The 16,417-nt window shown below is 42.1% G+C and overlaps 1 long non-coding RNA gene and 3 pseudogenes across 1 annotated transcript; 2 read left to right on the top strand and 2 right to left on the bottom strand.

Moving 5' to 3' along the window:
• Nucleotides 1–321: 321 nt before the first annotated feature.
• LOC129379764 (transmembrane emp24 domain-containing protein 2-like) lies at nt 322–2,056 on the bottom strand (annotated as a pseudogene).
• Nucleotides 2,057–3,544: 1,488 nt separating this feature from the next.
• LOC129379803 (translation initiation factor eIF-2B subunit alpha-like) lies at nt 3,545–6,447 on the top strand (annotated as a pseudogene).
• On the bottom strand, nt 5,901–12,718 carry LOC129379802 (ATP-dependent RNA helicase DDX55-like; annotated as a pseudogene).
• LOC129379806 (uncharacterized) lies at nt 12,272–14,146 on the top strand. Its single transcript, XR_008608242.1, has 3 exons — nt 12,272–12,527; nt 13,687–13,803; nt 14,068–14,146. It is a non-coding gene; the product is annotated as an uncharacterized LOC129379806 (long non-coding RNA).
• Nucleotides 14,147–16,417: the final 2,271 nt, after the last annotated feature.

The raw sequence follows: 16,417 nt of genomic DNA, 5'->3' as shown, positions 1-16,417 counted from the left end.
TCCTGCCGAGAAACCGGCGCTTAACTAGACTTTAATCAAACCTCGACCAAAACCTGGCAAACCCAAAAGAGAAAGAAAAGAATGAAAGAATCCGACGTCTACAAGGAGACTCTTTTGGCCATATGTTTCCAAACATACAATTAAAGAGGGAATTAAGCAGGTAACAGAGCAGCAACAACGAAAAATATTCATCAGATCAAATCATGTGTTGGTTTTTCTCAAAATGGCCAGTCTTGTCTCTCAGTGTGGAAATAACTGTCTTGGTGTTGGAGGAGAAAAAAAACAAACAAAAAAAAAACTGTGGAGGACACACAGGGATGGATGGATGGATGGATGGAGGGAACTACACCACTCGTCGCACTTCAAAAAATCTCTTCAAGTAGTAAATCTGTCCGAGTGTCATGGCCACCAGAACGAGGGCTTCGAAGAAGGACCACAGGACCACTCTGCTGTTTGTGTTGTCGTTAACTAGAAGGACAAAAACAAACAAACAAAAAAAAAACACAGCAGACAGGATGTGAGGATAAATTTTACTCTGCTTTATCAGAACAAACGGTTGCTGGGTTTGCGTCCTTACCCGCTCTGTGTATCCTCTCACGGACCTCCATGTACTCCTGCTCGTGCTTCACCGCCGTCATAGCGACGGCGAGCTCGTTGATCATCTCCTCCAGCTTGTTTTGATGAGCTGAAACGAGCAGCGAGCGAGCCGTTAAACCCAGAAGGACAACGCGTGCAGAGGACGTGCGTCAGGCTTCTACGCTGTACATGCAAAAAAACCGTCTTGCATCCGAGACACGATTCCTTTACAACTACAGTTCTGTGGAGGAGTATTTGCTCTGCTTATGGATTTCATCTGACTCGCATTTAAATGATTGCTGTCAAACTTTAAAATATATATATAAAAAGTCACACTTGGATAACCTGAAGAAAATGGACAGACAAGGTGAAAGTGGAACTTTTTTTGGGGAAAGTTGCCCCACTTTTCAGAAAAGTGAACCATACAAACAGTGAAGCATGGTAGTGGTAGTATGATGGTCTGGAGCTGCTTTGCCGTTTTAAGACATGAATGATGTGCAGAAACCATAATTTTTCTTTCTTCTCTCTAAATGAAAATTCTTGAAATAATCAAGTGTTTGGGTGTTTATGCAGCAGGTTCAACCCAAACAAAATGGAAGGTTGCTGAGCAGTTGGGTCACTGTGTGCGCTTAAAGTGGATTGAGATGCTGCAAAGTAACCTTAAACTGACACTGCATGTTCATCGGTTCATTTCTGTCTGATGCTCTTCAGTAACCAAGAAAGACGAGCTAAACCTGCTGAAATCCATAAAAGAAGCAGATACTTTTTCATAGCACACCATTTCTCTGATACTCAGTGCAAACAGTTAAAAAAAACAAACATTAAGGCCGCATCTGTTGCAAACAACATCTAATATTAGTTTATAATATCAAAACAAGACTGGTTAGAGAAAACTCCACAGTGCATCCCAAATTTAATATGACAGTTTTCACTTATTCTGCCTTTCTTTTTTTCCTACCATCCCAGCTGTCACCACCTATAAAGGAGGGAAATTTACCCAAAGTAAAGTCAAAAAAGAAATTCAAACGAGAAAATCTTTAAAATAGAAACAGCATCACATAAAACGGGCCGTGTACTCAGACGTGGCCGATCTGAGTACCTTCCGTCTCCATGTCCTGGCCTTTCGGCGCCTCTCCGATGTCGATGGTGAACATGACGATCTTGGGCGTCATGGTGGACATCTTGTTGCTGAAGCAGAACTTGTAGGTTCCGTCCATGTGTGCAGCCACGGAGTATTTCCCACTCGACTCTCTGTCTCCTTGTAAATCTGTTTACCATCAGGCCCAGTTATCTGAAGAGAGAACAATATCTGGGTAAGAAATATTGAAAGGGTGCAGTTTCACCCAGAAAACTTGCTAAGGCTGGTGGTAGGAGGCGCTGCTGTGTTTGAGTTAAACAAAAACAACTCAAATTGTGTAAAATAAAAACTCCTGACCTCTGGCTCCCTATATATGCGCATACTGGCATAGGATGTTGCCATTGTGCTTCCAACAGTTTTACTAACGAGAGGCTTGTTAACCCGTCTTTGTTTGCCATCACAGTTACTGGTGTACAAACAAATGAATAAAAACAATGCAGCCTGGTGGGGGGAGTAAAGCCTGGAGGCCCGTCAGGCTTATGAAGCTCTGTATGGGGCAGATATGTGGTAAATTCTTTTTTGACAATTTTTATTACCATTGTATATCCACAAAAGCACAACAACACTCAAATAAAGGCCCACTCGCCTAGAATCTCAAAAGAAATTTTCAGTAATGTTCAATTTTTATGAAAGGTTTAAAAAAAAATGACAGGGAAAAAAGTGAAGTAGTGAAAAGTTGACCCATGTAACACCACTATCCATCGCTGCTACGTCTTTTTCTTCTCTATGAGGAGAGAGATGTACTTGTGATCTTTAACCCGCAGCCTGTGGTCTCTCACTCTTGCGATAATACAGCGACTGTCTATATTTTTCCTAATCTGCGCTTCCATCGACCTGTGAAATTAAGCATTTTGTGCAACGTCATCTCTATCTGATTAGAGCGTCTCCTGCCAATAGACCGTCCAACTGGTGAAGCAACACTTACTACTCCAAACAGTCAATTGCGACATGAATATTGCACTCCGGTATCATGCAGTATTAGGATTAGTACAACAGGGTTACCCTTACAGAATATTTTACTAGCAATTCATTCCAAGTTAAATATAGACCAATCAGCATAGATGCGACTCTGGTCAATAAATTACGACGAATGGAAATGGGTAAGAAATTGATCACTTTATCAGTGGGAGGAACTCAAATCATAATATGCCATCATATTGATCCTCTACTCAACTCAAATGAGTCAAATCTCACTTTGAAGCTTCTACAATACAAGAGCACATCCTAAGAGTATAAATCAGTGATGCACATATCGCAATACACAGGTGTTATCAACAATAATACGTCTCATAGAAAGTTTAATGTTCAATTCATAGATTATTCACGAAACACCAATCCAGAACCGCACAGCATTCTGGGGGATGAAGGCAGAGTAAAGTCTTCAGCCGCTCAACCTCTCAGCTGACTCGCTCTTTCATTACCTAGCAACAACCTGTTTTGGTGTCTGGAAAATGAGCCGTTCCAAAAACCTTCAGCTAACCAAGTCACAATCTGAGGATGCTGCGATGTTGCCTGGCTTCCATTGGCTTAAAGTCTGTTAAAAAATATATATTAATCACCATTTGCTAACCATGAATTTAAAAAAAGAACATTAGTAGACAGTATTTTTTTAACTGCAGATGCAACCTTTGCTACAAATGATGCTTTCATGCTACATATTGCAATTTTTTTTAAACTGACTTAAACTGAATTATGTTTTTGTGTGTATTTTGTTGTATTTCTAATGTGTAAAAACAGGCTTAAATACAAAAAAAATTTGCAAAATGCCGATGTTTTTTTTTTTTGTCCGATTAATCAATTGTCTAAAATCATAGTTGGCTGCAGCTTTAATCAGGACGTGTATGTGTTTGGCTCAGTCTGAATGTCTGTCCTTCCGTCCAGGTGAAACCATCTTGGGTCTGAGGGAGAGCCTGACGTGGGCCACATCCTGCCTGAAGGGAGAGGACTCCTCTGTGGCCGTGTCCTCCGGGGGAGAGCTGTTCCTGCGCTTCATAAGCCTCACATCCCTGGAGCATCAGGTGACGCGTGTTTCACGTTGTAGCGTTTGTGACGGCTGACAGCGTGAAGCAGGTTTTCACGTCGCTGCGGAGTCATTTCGAGCCACGTTTTTGAGCATGCCCAAAATTCAGACTTTGATTAGGCCACTTCAAAACCTTTACGTTAGTTGTAATATTTGCCAGTCGCCATTTTCTTCCAAATTGTTTTGGTGTGATTTTAAAAGGCCAATAATTCCTCGTATGGGTCACCACTGATCCATGTTTTTCCAAAAATAAAAACTCTTGACCCAGATCAGTGTCTGCGCTTCATAACAGGCGTTTCTGTCTCCAGGACTTGTCTCGCTGTAAGAAGGTGATGGAGGAAAGAGGAGAACTGTTTCTAGAGAAGATCTCCATGTCCAGGAACAAAGTCGCTAAGCTCTGTCACACCTTCATCAAAGACGGAGCTGTAAGTACTGGTCCTGTCTCCTCTCCTTGCTCTTTGCGCTCGCTTCACCTCGTGCCTTTCTTTCCCCTGCCAATCCTCTCAGAAAATCCTGACTCACTCGTACTCCAGAGTGGTCCTGCGGGTTCTGGAGAAAGCTGCAGCGGAGAAGAAGCGCTTCTCCGTCTATGTGACCGAATCGCAGCCTGACGCCACAGGGTGAGCGAGTGAGCGAGGACGAGTTTCTTTCTCACAGGACACGAAATGATTCTGCGTTTTTCTCCTTTTGTTGAAGGCGGCGCAGATGGCAGAGGCCCTGAAGAAACTCAACGTTCCAGTAACAGTAGTGCTGGATGCAGCTGTAGGGTGAGCTACTCTGGGGTTCTGAGCTGGAGGGGGAACCGCAAATGGTTTATTTAATCATTCTTTCGTCACTGGTTGGATTTTGTTATTGGAAATATCCAACTGGAAAATACATGTCTAAGATAAAATAAACTCCATCAGTTCCATTATGAAACAAAGAGAAAATAAAGCTATTATTAAAAATAAAAAAAATGTTGCTGGTCAATCGATACAATTGTTAAAAAAGAGTCAGGTTAATTTTTTTTAGATATCATTTTAATATCATGTTTAATAAATTTCTCAGTTATTTGTTCATCAGCCTGAGCAGGAGAAAACAAACTTACTGATGTAAAAATGTTGCTTTCTTAGTGACATTTAAAGCCTCCAGCAACTCTGATATACTCTACTAACTGGAGTTTAGCTTTTGTACAACAGTATTACATGTCTTTTATTTTTGTCTGGGTTTTTTTGTTTTATTTTGGTCACAAAAGTCGCTAAATGCAGCAGCAAATTTGCTAAGTTGGTGACAGTGCGGTGCCGTCAGTCAGGACAGTGGCCGAGTTTCAGACGTTTGCAGAGATAAAATCGGTTTCTCAAGTAACTATCGGCCCTTCGCCCAAAAAGAAGAAAATCTGACCTGATTTATTGATGCATCACTAGATAGTAAATTTTGTTTTGGTATTTAAAATAACCGATCGGATGGTTCAGAAAGAGAACAAGCAAAAGTTGAGGAAAAATGCTTTATTTACTTTCACACCGTTTTAATGAACCTGTTTTTAGAAGCTGCTTAGTTTCAGTTTTCCGTCTTCCAGGTACGTGTTGGAGAAGGTGGACCTGGTCATCGTTGGAGCAGAGGGAGTCGTTGAGAGCGGAGGGATCATCAACAAGGTGCGTTCCCTTGGCGGCCCCGGGTGAAACTCAAACTGGAGGATAGTTGAACACGCGTATCAGATCGGGTCTGTGTAAACACGGGGCGGGTGTACGTTTCCAACAGAATCTAGAGTGTGTGTGTGTGTTTTCCCAGATTGGCACCTATCAGATGGCTCTGTGCTCCAAGGCTCACAACAAGCCCTTCTACGTCGTTGCAGAAAGTTTTAAATTTGTTCGTCTGTATCCGCTGAACCAACAGGACGTGCCGATAAGTTTAAGGTGCGGCTTCCTTATTTTGTGTTTGTTTTTTTAAACGATTTTCCGTCCTTTTATCCAGATTTATTGACTCGTGCTTCCTGTCCCGCACAGTACAAAGCCGACACCCTGAAGAGCATCCGGAACCTGTCGGAGGAGCGGTCATCGACTACACGACCCCTCCCTCATCACCCTGCTCTTCACAGACCTGGGGGTCCTCACCCCGTCGGCCGTCAGCGACGAACTCATCAAACTGTATTTATAACCGCGTCCCTTCGCTGAACAATAAAACAGACGTTTATGGTCCGCCTGCTTCCTGCTTGGAGTTCGTGAGCTGTTGCTCGAAGTCTTCCTCGCTGATCTGGCCTTTTTTTAGTTTCTTAAGGAGGCGAGTGTCTTCTAAAAGCTCCTTCATGTATTCTTCGTCCATGTCGGAGTCCTGCAGAGGCAGAACAGAAGCCATGAGAACGAAACTGCAGTACTTAACGTTTATGAAGAGTATATTTTTTACAGATTTGCTGAAACTGTCACTATGAGGTGAGATCGATCTAGTCCACTTCCTCCCTGAGCTGTTATGGCCGTCTGAAGAAATGAAACGTTCCTGGTCAAAAACAAACAATCGCAGCCAGGAGGAGGGTCCTAGCGCTGCCAATCAATGTCGTGAACGCACTGCTAAATGTGCTAATGGTGGAGAAACACCTTACTGTTAAAGGAAAACTTTATCGAGTGGCCATGCTAACTAGCCTTAGCATTCATGACAGACTATGGTAGCTGGAGATTAGTAGTTTCAACAGATATGTAAAAGAAATATGTCTATATAAATATATATATATTAATAAAAGTTGCACACTGCAGCTTTAATGTTTCATTTATCCCCCAAACAGAGTTTACCTCGTCGTGTTTCCTTTTGGCGCCGCGTTTTTTTTGCGCTCCTTCTTGGTCTTCTGCTTGGACCAGGCCTTCTTGACGAAGTTCTTCTTGGGAAGCTCCGTCTTCTCTTTGTTTTTCTGCTCGGCCAGCATCTTCTGCCTCTGCTTCTGTCGGTTTTTGTCCTTGTAGCGGATGCTGTCCGTGTCCACCGTCGTCTCCACGAAGTCGGGAAACGTTTTCCCCTTCAGCTCGGGCATCTTCGGCAGGCGGAGCAGCGCGAAGCCTTTGGCCAGGGACACAAAATCCAGATCTAACAGAAAAAGAAAAAAAAACACCAGAAGGTTTCATTTTCTTTGTTTTGTTTGGGGATAATAAAAAAAATACATACAGTTGGCTTTGAGGATTTGTCACCTTTTACTCTGAAGATGAGGCTGCATTCGTGTTTGGCGTAAGCCTGGACGTACGACACAAAGGCCCTCATGCCTTTGTCGAACATGGCGCGGTCGGCCAGGGCCATGGCCTTCACCTTGGGCGTCACGTCCACCACGTCCTTTATAGGAGACATCTTCTGCAGCGGGCACTGGTCAGGTCACAAGCAACACTGTTAACCCAATCACTTTGCACCGATTATCAACCGGTTCTGGTTTCTTTGAGTGAACTTTAACATCACGAAATACAACAGAAATAAAACATTTTTGCTCGCTTGCAATTGCAATTTTAAATAGACATTTGTGTATACAAAATAGAACAGGTTGAATTTGGTAATTTATTGCAAGAGATTGCAAAAAATAAATACAGAAAATTTCCCATGTTCTCAAAGGGTAGCAGATCACCATTAGCAAGAGAAAAATAGGGAAAAAAAAAACTGCTTTACTCTCACTCAGGATTTGATTTCTGAGGATTTCATATCACAGTAGCTCTGATCCTCCTCTGAGTGACTTCATGCTGAGTAATGTTAGAGCTGAATAATCTGAGTGAGTTCTAGACAACTATTGTGAACCATCCATCATCAGATTATCAGATTATGAACGCCTGCATGGCCGATCCAAAAGGTCTTGTTGCTGACGGCTATGAACACCGCTGAAGGACCCAACTTCAGACTCACCTTCTGGTTGATGGACAAGAAGTTGACATAGGGTTCCTCCATTGGCAGCAGGAAGACGAGGGCGTTGCCATGGTTACCGATACGCGCCGTTCTCCCGCATCGATGCACAAAAGCACTGATGGAAAAAAAAAAGAGCAGACAGGGAAAAATGGTTGGAGCCAAGTAGTTAGAAAAGTAACATTGTTTTAATGTTTAAGCCAATAAAATAATTCATTCTGCAACATATATATATTGTTTTAAAAAGGACAACTTCTGTTTGTGTTTTTTAAACTAACTGCACCAACCTGGCGCTGCTGGGGGGATCGTACTGCAGAACCCAGTTCACATCGGGGATGTCGATGCCTCTGGCCATGACGTCGGTGCACACCAAGATCCCACTGCAACGTCACAACACGTTTAAAAACAAACACGTGACGGCACAGACTTACTGCGGGGCGGGGGGCGGATTTCTACCTCTTTAAGGCCCTAAAGTCTGAAAAAATGCCGCTGCGCTTATTTTTCATCTTGCCGTGGATGCAGAGGATGGTGACCTTCTTGACCAGCGACTCCAGGGCTCGGCCGAAGTACTCCACACAGGCGCAGGTGCTTTTAGAAGCAACAAGGACAACGGGTAAGAGAAAACGTGTGCATGCATAACCAGGAACAAAACAACTAGCTTACCAATACTTTACTGTTGGAAATGGGGGAAAAGAAGTTAACATTTATTTAATCCTGCCCCTTATCTCAGTTTAATGAAATGTGTCGCTTCCAGATGCATTAATTTGCAGGAACTTGTTATTCAGAACATATGTTGGTGTTAATATGTGATCAATTAACTATTCTAAAGAACCTACACATGATAATATTACTATTAATGACTAAAGAATAACTGCGCATACAGCATCGGAATGATTACAGACACCTTGATAATGTAGATCATGTAGTATATCTGTCTTACATAACAAAAAGCTAATGATGACAATAATGACACTAAAATAATAATCATCTAATGATGACAATAGTAAAACAGAAGGAAGGAAGAAGACTACCTTCTGCTAAATAGTGCAGAAATATCAAGTGATTTCTTATCATTCAAAAACTGATAAAATGTGAATCTGTATGAGGGCTGCAACTCACAATTTGTTTTAGTGATTGATTAAACATTCTAAATAAAACACAACCAGAAATTAAAAAAAACATTAAACCAAAACAAAAACCACAAATGAATGAACCAATCAAACCTGAAGAAGACCAGCTGCTTCTCATGCTTGTGTTGCCTTAGAAAAGCCACCAGGTTGTTGAACTTGTCCTGTGCTCTGCACATCTGAAAGGACAGCACACGATTGTGATTTGTCGTCGCCGTCTTCACTTCGTGGGCTGAACGGCGGGCTGTTCGCTCCGTCACTCACGGTGTAGTAGTTGGAGAGGCGGGCCGGGGTCTTCTGGGTGGCCGAGGCGGCCTGACCCTTCTCTTTGACCGTGATGCGGACGGGGTTCCTGAGGCCGGCCCTCACCAGCTTCTCCAGCTCCTGGGTCTGGGTGGCTGAGAAGAGGCCTGTCCGTCTCTGTTTGGGCAGGTAGCTCAGGATGCTGTTCAGGCTGGGGGGACGTGGGAGGGAATGGGGTGAAATGCAGAACAATCAGGAGCAACTTGATTGGCTAGGAGCAGATTTAGTTCAAAACCAAGAGAATAAAAAACAAACAAACCAATAAACACATCCAGACTGTATTTGAAACTACATGGTTACTGAAGGTTTCACCAACTAAATTTAAGACTTTTTAAGACCATTATAAATTAAAGACCTGGATAATGACAGAATGTAATAAAGATGATAAATGTTCAGCAAATTTGCAATTGATGGTTATAAAAAAGCTAGTTGTCAGCAGCTAGTTACTAGTAGCTTGTCTGGTAATCTTGTAGACGATGTATGCAAACCACTCAAACTTTTGCCTGACAGAAATGTTGATTAATGTAATTGAGGCCAAATTGCATGTTTTTTTAATGTTCACACTGTATTATTAATACAGGGTTACTGCAGGTTTCATCAACTCAAATTTAAGACTTTTGAGACCATTATAAACTAAATTTAGGAATGCACATAAGAGATAAATTTATACCTCCCCATGATGAGCTTGCTAGTTAGCAAGGGCGTATATATTGACAGCTAGTTACTGATAGCCACAACCACCTTGAGTCACGGAGCACAATGAAAATGTGTGCAGGTAACTCAAACTTAACCTGACAGAAAATTAGTGCAAGAAAAAAAAAATACATAGAATATAACAGATTAAACAGTCCTGCCACAACACATTAAATGACTTTAAGACATTTTAAGGCCTTAATTAGATACATAAATTTAAGACTTTTTAAAGGTGTGCACTCATCCTGGAATAGGATCTTTCCTCCATCCTGACTGTAAAATGTTTCCTGCTGATTCGTACCTGGCCTCAAAGCCCATGTCAAGCAGCCGGTCAGCTTCATCCAGAACCAGAACATCCAGGCTCCTGACTGCGCTGGCCAGTTCCAGCCCCTCTGACTTCCTCCTGAACATGTCCTCCAGGCGGCCGGCGTCGCAATCACAATGTTGCTGCTGAAAAAAAAAGTGAAACGAACGTTACAGCACGACAGTCGCTTTCTAACATGTTCCCAACTAACACTGAGGACTACAGCGCTAATCTTAAACATTAATTCAGCTAATACTAAAGTGCTATAACAAGGTGGTATTTAGCAATAGCTAATGCTAAAGTGGCTTAACAGGATATTTAGCAGAAGTTATTGCTAAAAATGTCTGTCAAGATTTAGGAGAACCTAATGCAGTATAACAAGAGGGTATTTAGCACAAGCTAATGCTAAAGTGGTAAAAGAAGATGGTATTTAGCACAAGCTAATGCTAAAGCAGTAAAAACAAGATGGTATTTAGCACAAGCTAATGCTGAAGCAGTAAAACAAGATGGTATTTAGCACAAGCTAAAGCACTACAATAAGATGGTATGCGTGGAAGCTAATGCAGTAAATGCTGTTACCCGATGTGTGTTACAACACAGACTATTGCTCTCAACAATGAGCGATAGTTGACACGCAGGTAAGTGGCTATTATGACACACCTACCTGTATGGTTGCTCTTGAGAAAGTGATTCTTTGGAACAAATGTTTTCAATGTTAGCAAAAAACTCTAAGGAGCTAAACAAAACATCAGGTCCTTATTAGTGGATTAATTGTGTTGCCACCACTGGGATACAGCTTTCATTTTTCTTATAAAAATTTAAAATATTTGCCCTCGGTTACTTATTAAAATGAAAACTTACTCAGAAGCATTTTGTTCAAATGATGAAGTCTAACAGAAGAAAGTGATACACCATTAAAAACAGAGGAAGTCTATTTATTGCCAGCTTTTCATCCAGTTAAAGTCGGACTGAAATCCGTGGCGTACCCATGCTCTTTAAACTTCTCCACGTCTTCTGCCGGGTTGCTGCCACCAATCAGCAAATCTGCCTGAGAACCAAAAGGTGAAATTGATTATTGAGTGCAAATTGATTAAAAAAAAAAAAAAACAAATGCCTGTAGTTAAATCTGCCAGCTCAGTTTGAAACAATTCCAATCTACAATATTTGACTCTGTGGAGTTTTTTTAAATTTTTATATATAGATACTCACGTAAACTCTGGAAAACTTCTGGATAAACATTCCCATCACTTCACTGATCTGCAGGGCCAGTTCTCGTGTGGGAGTGATCACCAGAGCACCGACCTGCACAAAACACCTGAACTTTTCAGCGGATCCGACACAACAGCAAACCTCCCAGCATCCAAAAAAAGATAAATAACAATACTGCAGAGACTAAAGTAGCCGTGTTTTTTTGCCGTCATGGTTACCTGTTTCTTCTTGAGTTTCTCCTCGCGCTTCAGCAGCAGCTCTATAACAGGAATGACGAAAGCCAAAGTCTTCCCACTGCCGGTGACCTGAAGCAAAACAGCAAACGCCTTAAGAAACTACCGGTTGTCATGGCAGCACAACTTCCTGATCTTTTCCAAATAACTGTTTTTGCATAATTTTGATAATTACAACACGTCTATATCCTCAGTTTGACCATCTATCATATTTAATATCTACTGTTGGATCCAAGGTGAATATTGATTCAGCCGCCAGCAGAGGGAGCCAAATCACGTTAAACACACAGAGCAACTTCAAAGCATCTCTTGAACGTTTCATATTTTGTCATGTGACCATAAACCTTTATAAATTTCATTCAGATTTCGGTTAGATAAAAAAAGTCCATCATTCTGAATTTTTGCAGCTGAAAATCTGATAAGTGTGGCATGCACTTATTCACCCTGCTTGAGTTAAAACTTTGTAGAACTTTGAAGAACAATAGCAACTGCAAGCCCTTTAGAGGATGAACCTGTCAGCTCTGCACATGTGCAAACTGAATTCTTCTGTCCGATTGGATACAGAGCGTCTACGAACAGGCCTGTTCCAACTTTTTGTCCTAATAAGAAAGTGATTCAAATGACCACTACTGCTGTGAGTTTATCATCATCATCATCATCATCATCATCATCATCATCATCATCATCACAGCGCTCCTTCATCAGATATACTTCCATTCATGACAGAGACATCGCAGATGTTTTTGGTACCTTGTACTTATTCATTTGTCATTTTTGTAACAACTCGCTCAACACATTCGACGTCTCCTGGATCACGTTAGCTTGGATTTCTTCGTGACCCAGAATCAACGTGTCAGTAAATCCTACTGGTTCAGTTCTAGTTCTTGCTCCGTCTCGGCCTCTTTAAACAACTTGTTCACACTCACCGCCTCAGCAGCAACGTCTTTATTGTTCATGAACAGCGGAATACAAGCCGACTACAACGAAAAGAGATCCATCAGTCAGACAGGTGGAGATTCAGGGCAGCATGGATTGAAACAAGGATTTAAGGCTAATGAAAGTTACCTGTACAGGTGTCATGAAGGTAAATTTCATTTCCTCAAGCGTTTGTAAAATCTTCTCGTTTAGTTGGACAGGTAAAGTGTCCCCATGTTCCGTCTGTAATGTTCTCCATGTTGGGAAGTAAATCGAGAAGACGTAGCAGCAGAATGCTAACGCTGTTAGCACATGGTCAGCCTTTCTGCACGATGGACCTTCTTCCGCTGCGTTCCGTAGTTGTTTACACGCCGGGGAGAAACTGAAGCCGACTCGCATGTTTTGGTTCCGCTTTCCACTCCGTTTGTTTTTAAGTGTCTCTGTTATTTTGTGTTTTATAGGTGACAGTTAAAAGTAGTAAACATGTATGACATGCACAAAACAACGTTATTTACTATTGTTTTGTTATTGAAAAATGTTACATTTCCATCAATGTAAGAAACCTAACTATTGAGGCATCACAGCTCGGACAGTTTCGCTACGTCTGGGTCTCAAACTGCGTTCCTCCAGGGCCGGTTTCCTTCACCTCTGCTTCAACACACCTGGCTCAAACATGCACTCATCAGCAGAACTTTGTAGAGCTGGACTGAATTAATGAGGCAGTTTGACCATTTAATTAAAGAATGTATTACAAGGAACAAATGTAAAAGTTGCAGGGTTCTGGCCCTTTCTAAATGCAATTTGAACAATCTGCTTAGTGCAGGACAGATCTTAACATGCTCTTATTAATGACATTGATTTTAGGGCGTATGAAATCAAACTGGAGTGAAAAAATTTTCAGCTCAAAATTTGCATATTGCATGATACTTCACTATTTTCTGTTGAACATTTTAACAGACAAATTGATCTACAAAACAATATTTATTACATTGTTGAAAAGTGGCGCAGTTGGTAGCACTGTTGCCTTGAGGCAAGAAAGTCCTGGGTTCGATTCCCGGCCTGGGATCTTTCTGCACAGAGTTTGCAGAAAGACGTGACTGTCGGGTAAATTGGTCTCTCTAAATTCTCCCGAGGTGTGTGTGTGTGTTTGTCCTGTTTATTTCTGCGTTGCTGTATCTCGCCTCTCACCAGCAACTCCCGGCCTCATTAGGGACAGAAAATGGATGGATGGAGTGAAAAATGTGAAATTTCCAACAATGTATAAAACTGTTGAGACCATATAATAGAAATTAGCCGTTAAAATAAACATATTTCTTCTCCTCTTCTAGACTGCAGCTGCAGAGGAATCACCATCTCAGCCTGGATTTGAGTCAGAGATGTTAATATTAAAAGTGAGCAAAAAAGCCTTGGAAACTGGCACAGACAATCATCATATTGGAGACAGTGTGAGTGTCTTTTCTTTCATTTTTTATTTTTACATCATGTGACACACACATTTAATGAATATTAGCCAAACAAACAGACAATATAGTGGACTAAAAAGCAGCGTTGTGAACTGTTTTCTCATCATCATAGTAACAGGATTATGAGATTATTTTGATACTCGTCTTCAGGGGCCCTTGAGGGCCAGATTGCACCCTGGTTTCATCATTCACCAGACCTTCACAGGTCGGTTCAGTCATTTACAGACAGAATATTTGTTTCCTTAGGATCCAGCTGGTCCTCAGATCCCCGTCCTGGATTTCACTAAATCCAGTCCAGGACTGAAGAGGAGGAAGAGAGACTGGGTTGGGGTTGGGGTTTGGGTTCAGGGTCAAAGGTCAGGGACCCAGAAGGTTCCAGGTCCCCTTCCTTCAGCCCCTCCTTCTTCCCCTCCCCCAGGATGCACGGGCACGTCCTGCCAGGAGTCCCCACGCGGAGCCTACTCTCATTCAGACCCTTGGGGATCTGTGTCCAGCCTGTGGATCCACAGTCTTTCAGCCCTTCTCCTCTGGGCTGAGGACCAGGCTGGGTTGCATTCCAGCACGGAGGCCGAAAGTGCATCCCAGCCGTGGCGTATAAAGTGCTGCTAAGGGTACATGAGTCCTTTTTTCTTTTTGAATATTATATCTATGCTGGGTGAAACGGGTAAGGAGGCTGTTGCCCGTTTCACCCACATACTGGATCTTACAGATTTGACATGTTAAAAACACAATTTTTTGATTTGGGGTTTCCTGATGGGTCTAATTTGAAAATTGTGTTTTGAGTCTGTTTTGTACCCAGTGCAGCTGTTTAAAGAATTCACTCTGACCCCTGACCTTTGGTGCATTCAAAGGTCGAACCTCAGCACGGACGAGGAAATCCCTCAGGTTCTTGTTCCTTTTGTAGGCCGCGATTATTCTGTAATTTTGCAGCAAAGAGGTGTCTGATTGGAATTTGGTGAAATTCTGCTTGATGTTATGCACAAACTGTCCTGCTGAGGAGGAGAATGTAGTGATCAGAGGAACCATTGGTGATGAATCGGGGGTCTGGACTCAAGGAAGTTCTTCCTGCATGCTCAGGAAAGATCTGGAATATCCTCTCTTACTTAAAGCAGAAAACAGAATCCTAGTTGCCTCCTTAAAGTCTGTTTTCTGTGAAACAAATTCTGTGAAATCTGAGGAGCTGTGATTTGATTAGGCCAGCATAAGTGTGCCTTGGATGATAGCTGGTTTTGAATAGCAGAGCATGTGTGTCTGTGGGTTTGAAGAAAACTTTAATCTCTAATTTATGAGTTGTGTCAAAGTTTTCTCCTTTATATGTGGTGGTGTCCAGGAAGTTGACCGCTTTAACGCTGGTAGTGGACTTTACTGTGATAGATGGATTGTATGTGTTCAGGTGCTGGAGGAATTCCTGGAATTCGGCTTCAGAATGTGTCCAGACCCCCCAGATGTCATCCAGGTACCGGTAGTAATGCAGGGGTGTTTTCCTGCATGTACTAAGGGCCCCGGCCCCACTGAGCCATGAAGATGTTTGCATAAGCTGGTGCAAACTTCTTCCCCATGGCCGTGGCCTTGATTTGGAGAAAGAATTGGCCATCGAATATAAAGTCATTCCTCTTTAAATTAATTTCTAATAATTTGATGAGTTCTCGATCTGGTCTCCTCGAATCTGGATATTTCAAAAAAATGTTTTTAATGCAGCCAATTCCTTCATCTATATCAATGTTAGTGTACAAACTGTCAATATCAATAGTAAATAGAATAGAGTCCTGAGGTAGAGAGATTAATTTAATTTTTTCCACAAAATCGTAGGTGTCCTTAATGTAACTTTGGTGCCGAATTGATAAGGGGTATAGGTAGCGATCGATAAACTCTGCTGTGCGGTAGGTTTCGCTACCGCAGTCAGAGACGATCGGCCTGCCAGGAGGGATCTCGTGCGGCAAGCTCCACTTTTCAGGCTCCTTGTGGATTTTGGGGAGCAGGTAAAACCTCCTGGCTCTCGGCTCAGGGGGCGCCGCTCAGGTAAGTTTTTTGTTTCGAATTGATAAATTTTTTGTGTAGGTCTTCTAAAATTTTGGTTACAAGGGGGGCCGTATCGGTGTAAATTGGGGCGTCTAATTTTTTGTAATATGTTTGGTTGTTCAATTGTTTGTATCCCTCCCACAGGTATTGCTCCCTGTCCATGATGACTATGGAGCTGCCCTTATCAGCAGGTTTGATTATGATGTTCTTGTTCGAGATTAGTTCTTTTAGTGCCCCAGTTTCAGCCGAATTCAAATTTGGTTTAGTTTTAATAAATTTAAATTGTTATCCAAATAGTCTAGATCTTGGAAATTAATTTGCCCACCTCAGGAGGAAGAGCGGCGATTGGAGGGGACCAGTCGGACTCCGGCATGAAAGGCAAATGGGTATTATTAACATTATCAACATCATCTTTATAATAAATGGCCAATTTCAGTCTCCTGTGGTATTTTTGCAGGTCAAAACGCATTTGCATCTTGACCTGCTTCAGACTGTTGACCTGTGTGGGGATGAAGGTCAAGCCCTTGGTAAGAAGGGAGCACTGTGCATCACTGAGGGTGAAAGACTTAGACAGATT

The sequence above is a fragment of the Poeciliopsis prolifica genome, unplaced genomic scaffold (genome assembly GCF_027474105.1).
Source record: "Poeciliopsis prolifica strain line A6 unplaced genomic scaffold, Auburn_PproV2 SCAFFOLD061, whole genome shotgun sequence".
Classification (NCBI taxonomy): Eukaryota; Metazoa; Chordata; class Actinopteri; order Cyprinodontiformes; family Poeciliidae; genus Poeciliopsis; species Poeciliopsis prolifica.
Note: the sequence above shows the minus strand (reverse complement) of the source record. Positions and strands in the feature narration are given on the sequence as shown.